The sequence below is a fragment of the Nothobranchius furzeri genome, chromosome 6, assembly GCF_043380555.1.
Source record: "Nothobranchius furzeri strain GRZ-AD chromosome 6, NfurGRZ-RIMD1, whole genome shotgun sequence".
In the NCBI taxonomy this organism is placed as follows: Eukaryota; Metazoa; Chordata; class Actinopteri; order Cyprinodontiformes; family Nothobranchiidae; genus Nothobranchius; species Nothobranchius furzeri.
In genome coordinates, this window is record NC_091746.1 from 59484253 (window position 1) to 59490777 (window position 6525).

Sequence of the window (6525 nt, forward strand, 5' to 3'; positions counted from 1 at the left end):
TTCACGTTTACACACACTTGTCAAACAAACTCTCAAAGCTTCAATCAACAACACACAAATATTCAAATCTCTAAACTTTCATGTCTGGTGAGCAATTTGCAATCAGGGACTGCAGCATAAAAGTAAGTTTCCACAAGGCTACCCAGGTGTATGAGCGGTTTCAGGACCACCCACGGTTTTCCATTTTATACCTTCCACCTTATTCCCCCTTCCTCAATCCCATTGAGGAGTTTTTCTCAGTCTGGAGGTGGAAGGTGTACGAAAGGAATCCACAGAGCCAGGTCCCACCGCTTCAAGCCATGGAGGAGGCTTGGAGATGTGGCCTTTGAGGCCTGTCAGGGCTTCATGAGGCATTCGAGGCAGTACTTCCAGCGCTGTTTGGACCAGGAGGACATCGCCTGTGATGTTGATGAGGCCCTCTGGCCAGACAGAGACCAGAGGCATGATGCCCCATGATTATGCTTGAATGGGAGAGGGGGTGGAGGTGGTTACTGTAACTGTAAAAATAAAATGTTTTGTCTCAAAATTTGTGTGATGTCTAATGTTTGTCTCAGAGAAAAGTGGGCACTGTCATACATTCAGTGTGTAATTCATTGTGTTCCCTTTAGACAATTGTGTTTTCAGTTTTGCTCTTCAGTGTTCTTTCCATGCTTGGTAGTGTTCACCCAAAGGCTACCTGTGTTTAAGCAATGAATGGTATGTGTGTGTCATGTGAAAATGTGGCTGTGTTTACCAAATGAAAACACGTGTTCCATTTTGGGAACATGTTACGATATGTGATGGCAGGGTTTTGTTGCAAAGGGAAGCCACGGTTTAGCAATTTGTGTGTTATGTTTGGGGTTTTGTGTGTGCAGTTTTGAAAGAAACGTACAGTTTTGAAAAACGTGTTTTAGCAATCGAAAAAAAACTGTAATAATCGTGGAAAATGAATTCTGAGATCTACACACAAGAAAATGCCAACCATGGAGTTCTGATTGCTAAGTAATATACAAAAGATATTAAAGATGTATTTAATCAGCATTTGCAGAATCATGACCTTGGATTTAAAGGTGCTGAACCACATCCCAGCCAATTCACGCACAGCTGTGAACCTCCCCAGCAAAGGTTGACGGTTACTAATTCCATTTTTGGTTCTTTTTAAAACACAGGAAAGGTTTTTCTTTACTTTGCTGACGTACGTTTTGTTTGCCGACCAAAACACTCTCAGAGCTACGCTGATGGTGGTGTCACTTCCTACTCCGTTTATCCGCGGGCAGCAGAGGACGTTGTCGCCCTCTGCTGCCCAATCTCCCTTCTCCGATGATGCAGTCCCATGCACGATCCATTGACTAAACTCCATTGTCTCTGTTCATGGTCTCACATCCACGTCTCCTTATCTTGATTGCTTCCTTTATCCATCTTTTGTATTTCTGTTGTTCGCTGTTCATGATCCTTGTGTTGTCCCAGTCCATTATATGGTTTTCTCTTGTGCAGTGATCTGTTATGGCTGACTTCTTTATTGTGCTTTCTGCTTCTTGTTTTGCTGCTCTTCTGTGTTTTCGACTTGTTTCTTTCTCGCACTCCTTTCTATGTTCTATTGTTCGTGTGTTGAGTTGGCGTCCGGTTTCTCCTATGTATGTTTTATTGCAGAGTTTGCATGGGATTTCATAAATGACTCCACATTTAAGTCCAGCTGGTAGCTTGTCTTTTGGGTGTACTAGTCTGTTTCTAACTGTTGTGTATGGTTTTGTTGGTGTGTTTATGTTGTGTTTTTTCAATGTTGCTTTTATTTTTTCTGTTATGCCTTTGATGTATGGTAGAGTTATCACTGGTTTTGGTTCTTGTCTTTCTGTGTTTCTGGTTCTTTGCTTTGGTTGTTCTTTTCTTTCTTTTGTTGTTTGTTGTTTTCCTTTGTTTATTGCCCATGTCGGGTATCCCCAGGCCTTTAAAGCTTGTTGTATGTGTTTGTTCTCCTGTTTACACTCTCCTTCTGTTACCATGTTTGCTCGGTGATATAATGTTCTGATTACTGACATTTTGTGTATGGTGGGGTGTTCTGATGTCCATAATAAATATTGGTCTGTGTGTGTTGGTTTCTTATATGTATTTATGTTTAGGGTCCCGTCGGTCTGCCTGGTTATTTTCATGTCCATAAATGCTACACTGCCATCTGTTTCCATCTCATGTGAACTTTATGTTACCTGTGTCGTCAATGTTATTCAAGTGTTGTGTTAGTGTTTCTGTTTGTCCTTTTGGTATGATTTCCGGTATGTCGTCTGTGTAGCGTTTCCATAATTTTATTTTACAGTTTGGGGGAGCGGTGGCTATAGCTTTTTGTTCTAGGTCTTCCATGAAAAACTCTCACAGGGTGGCTGATATCGGGTTACCCATGGCGACGCCTTCCAGTTGTTTGTATATTGTGTCATCGTATGCAGAGGTGGGAAGTAACTAATTACATTTACTTGCATTACAGTAACTGAGTAGATTTTTTGCGCATTTACACTTTTTAAGCAGTTTTTAAAATCTGTAATTTTACTTTTACTTAAGTATTGTTTTTTGTAAGTATTGTACTTCGCTACAGTTTTTATCTTATCTGTTACCGAGTAAAAAAAAAAACAACATTGCAAAATACTGTGTCGGCACGGTTCGCACTGGATTCAGACTCAGACACCACAGAGAAGAGAGGAGAGTATACACACATACATATGTAGAAGCGTCTTAACGTACTCGAGAGTGATCCAGCGTTTAACGAAGTGTCTATGTATGTATATATGTTTATACTGGTAAGACCCAAACACGGAAGTGCTGCGGACGCTGAAGGCGCGCACCAGAAGAACTGAGTGCTTAAGTTACGAGAGTGTTGCGGGGTACGAAGGAAAGGATAAGAAACACTAACTGACTATTTGGATGACTGGAGGATCACCTAAGATCAAAGCTTGTGAGAAGGAATGAAGGGATGTCTGAGCGGTCAACAGGTGAGCTGAACTTCTTAATGTGAAGCATGTGTTCAGTGACCTTACAGTGCAATGAACGATGGGTAGGAGAAGAAAATAGGCGCTAATGGTACGAGAAAGACAGCCTGGCCTGCCAGACTCCTGTTTAATTCACGTCATACACGGCGATGCTCAATTTCTCATAAACAACGAAGACAGTGGTGGAGTTCACTGTGGCTCTTTCCTCTGTTCTAAATGACACAGATGTCTTTAAAACCACAAGTAGAAGCGCTAAAAGCATTTCTTATAAAAAATAAAAGATGTTTGCGCCATTGCCAGATGCTATTTTTTTACTACAACTAGAAATCTACCGCGTCGTGGTACAGTTGGGATTTCCTTCTTTTTTCTGATTGGTCATTTTTGAGCTTCCTAGTCCCGCCCCTCAAGTGATCTTCCAGCTAAAAGAAAAACTCAGCAGACTGGAGACTGTCTCCAAGATGTGTCTGCCACTCTTCAGAGCCATTCAGGATGGTGTCCAAAAGCACTTTGGTGAGATGATGGAAGACCCTGAGCTGACTGCTGCTGCAATCCTTCTTCCAAAGTTCAAGACCACCTGGACTGAGAGGCACGATATCATTGAAGCAGGTAATATTTTATAATTTAATATCATACCTTAATCTGTTTCTTATTCATTTCAATCCTGTCAACATAATTAAAGTTCAATTATACGAGTCTGTTGACACAAATTATAGTATTTGTAAGGTATGTATTACTAAAAACAATTCTTGTTGCATCTTCTATCAAAACGTAATTACCAGATATATTACATATGTGTTATGTATTTGTCATTCAACAGGTTTGATCAATATGAGAAGACATCTTCACCAGATGGCAGAGGCTGGGGCGGAGCAAGTCAAGCAACAGTCATCACATCTTACCCTCATCTTTGTTTAAAAGTGCGTTTCAGTCCATCGGTCCCAGCATGCTCTCTATAATTAATGCTTCTCTGGTTTCTGGTCAGGTCCCTGCTTACTTTAAGAACGCTGTAATCCACCTGCTTCTTAAAAAACCGAGTCTCGACCCCTCTCTCCATAGCAGCTTCAGACCCATCTCTAAACTTCCGTTCATCTCCAAGATCTTGGAAAAGGTTGTGGCTAAACAACTCACAGCTGCTCTTGATGAACATAACATCTATGATAGCTTCCAGTCAGGTTTTTGTAGAGCTCATTCTACTGAAACAGCTCTTCTTAGGATCTCTAATGACCTTCTGACTCACAGTGATGCAGGGGACTGTTCTGTCTGGTCCTGCTGGACCAGACTGCAGCCTTTGACACTGTTGACCATCACCTGATACTGGAGAGGCTGAGAGACTGGGTAGGCCTTTCAGGATCTGCCGGGGGGGGGGGGGGGGGGGGGGGGGGGTCATTCAGGGAAAAGTCATGGGCTTGTGACTATAACCTAATTTATGTTACTAGTTTGCAGTCCCTGTACTTCAATATGCATATTTGTTCATTTAATTAAAAAAAAACGGCCAAAATTTATACCCCATTGTCTTTTTTAACAATTCAGAAGAGCCCGTCCTTGCACAGTCAAAAAAGTAACTAAGTAAATTTTACTCTGACTACATTTGAAATAAGCTACTTTTTACTTTTACTTGAGTACATTTTGAGGCATGTAATTTTACTTGTAATTGAGTAAAATTTCATGAAAGTAATTATACTTGTACTTAAGTACAACATTTTTGTGCTCTTTCCACCTCTGTGCATTACTATCATTAAGCAGCGAGGTGTGTTGAAGCTGTCATCAGCTGAGGGGCGGATACTTAAGTGTATCAGGGGCAGCGAGGAATGAGGAAGTTGTGATCAGGCTGGAGATCACACCAGATTCACTGCTGCAGGCATGAATCTGCGGGTCTGCAGCACCCCCTTCTTAACGTGACAGCAGGACTTCCCATGTAAGGAAGGTCCGCTCACCTGTTCGTCACATCATTATTTCCTCGCCATGATCTTTTATCATCCCATCATCCTCCAGTCATCCAACTGGAACCAGTTAGTGTTCCTGATCATTCTCAGAATATGCCACGCCTGCTCTGGTGTTAAAAGTTAGTACATTTAAGTCCTAGATCATATTTGTGCCTGTTCTACTGTCATTTTGAAGGATTATTATTTATAGGTGTGTTTTTACTACATTATGAGTAGAAATGCTAATAAAAACTCCCAGTTATACAAACAAGTGAAACTGGAAAAATTAGAATCTGGAAAAATTAGAATCTGGTGCAAAGTCAAATTTATTTCAGTAATTCAACTAGACAGAGAGACTATTTAAAGGCTCGGGAACCCTTTGCAGGCATTTTCTATTTGTAATTATAAATTTTATTTAATTTGGGTCTTGTTTAATATCACACAGTGACATTTGATTAATTAAAATGCATTTTTTATTAAAAGCTTTAGTTTTACAGTAATAACTATGTCTAATGTTTAATTCTCTGTTTCATAAGTTTAATTAAGTTTTGTTTTAAGAGCACATTTTCCTGAACAATTAAAATGCGATTAATTTAGATTAATTAATTACAAAGCCTCAAATTAACTAGATTAAAATTTTTAATCAAGTCCCAGCCCTATTTTTTATATATACTGTTATTTTGTCTTGTAATTGTTAATTACATACTCCTTTATTCCATATCATATCAGCGTTATTCATATATTAAAACTGTCAACTGCACACTCATTTGGCAGAATAAAAGTTTGAAAATTATTCATTTGTTCTTTGTCATATTTCAGTAACATTTATAATTAAGCAAGTTGTAATTAAACAAATTAAACAAATGACTGCAACATTTCCCCCTGTTAAGTGCAGTAGACTGAAATGAATAGCTTTATTTGGAAATATAACATATCTAATTTTTAATGGACTTATATAAAATCTTTCTTCAACATAGACCCCACTAATGAACTAAGTGTTATTTTTTTATAAAAAGAAGAGAGAAAATGCACAAAGGTAGGAAAGGAAAATAAAGTGATAAAATAATAGGTTTTGTTAAATGTTCTTCAGATAATGAATTAATTGACAAAGTTTTTGCAGGGTGTGACAAAAAATGTTCAAGGTCAAGCTCCTGGGGCTAAGCCCCCCCATCTCTCAATCCTAGTGACGTCCATGACAAGGTCTGATTTCTCTTTAAGGGTTTTGGGGGAAGCTGTTGCTGCTTTTCTCAGATTAGTTATTCAGTTCAGTTTATTTATGTAGCACCAAGGTAAACAGCAGTCATCTCAAAAAGCAAACACTGCAGTTGAACCTTTCGTATTAAACCATGTCTTGAGTTCACTTCATTATTCTAATTAGTTATAATTTTCCTATCTAAGGAAACCCAGCAGATCTCATCGAGTCACTGACTTGTGTCAGTGATTTTACAGCAGTCCCTCCTACTGAGCAAGCAGGTCTTGTCCCATCACAGTGACTCACTTACAGCTAGGGATAATTTAGTCACCGATTGACCTAAGTGTGTTTTTAGTGTGTTTTTGGCATGCGGGGGGAACCCGAGCACCGGGAGAAAACCCACGCATTCATGGGGAGAACATTCTAACTCCACGCAGAAAGGAAGCTGATCCGATTTGAA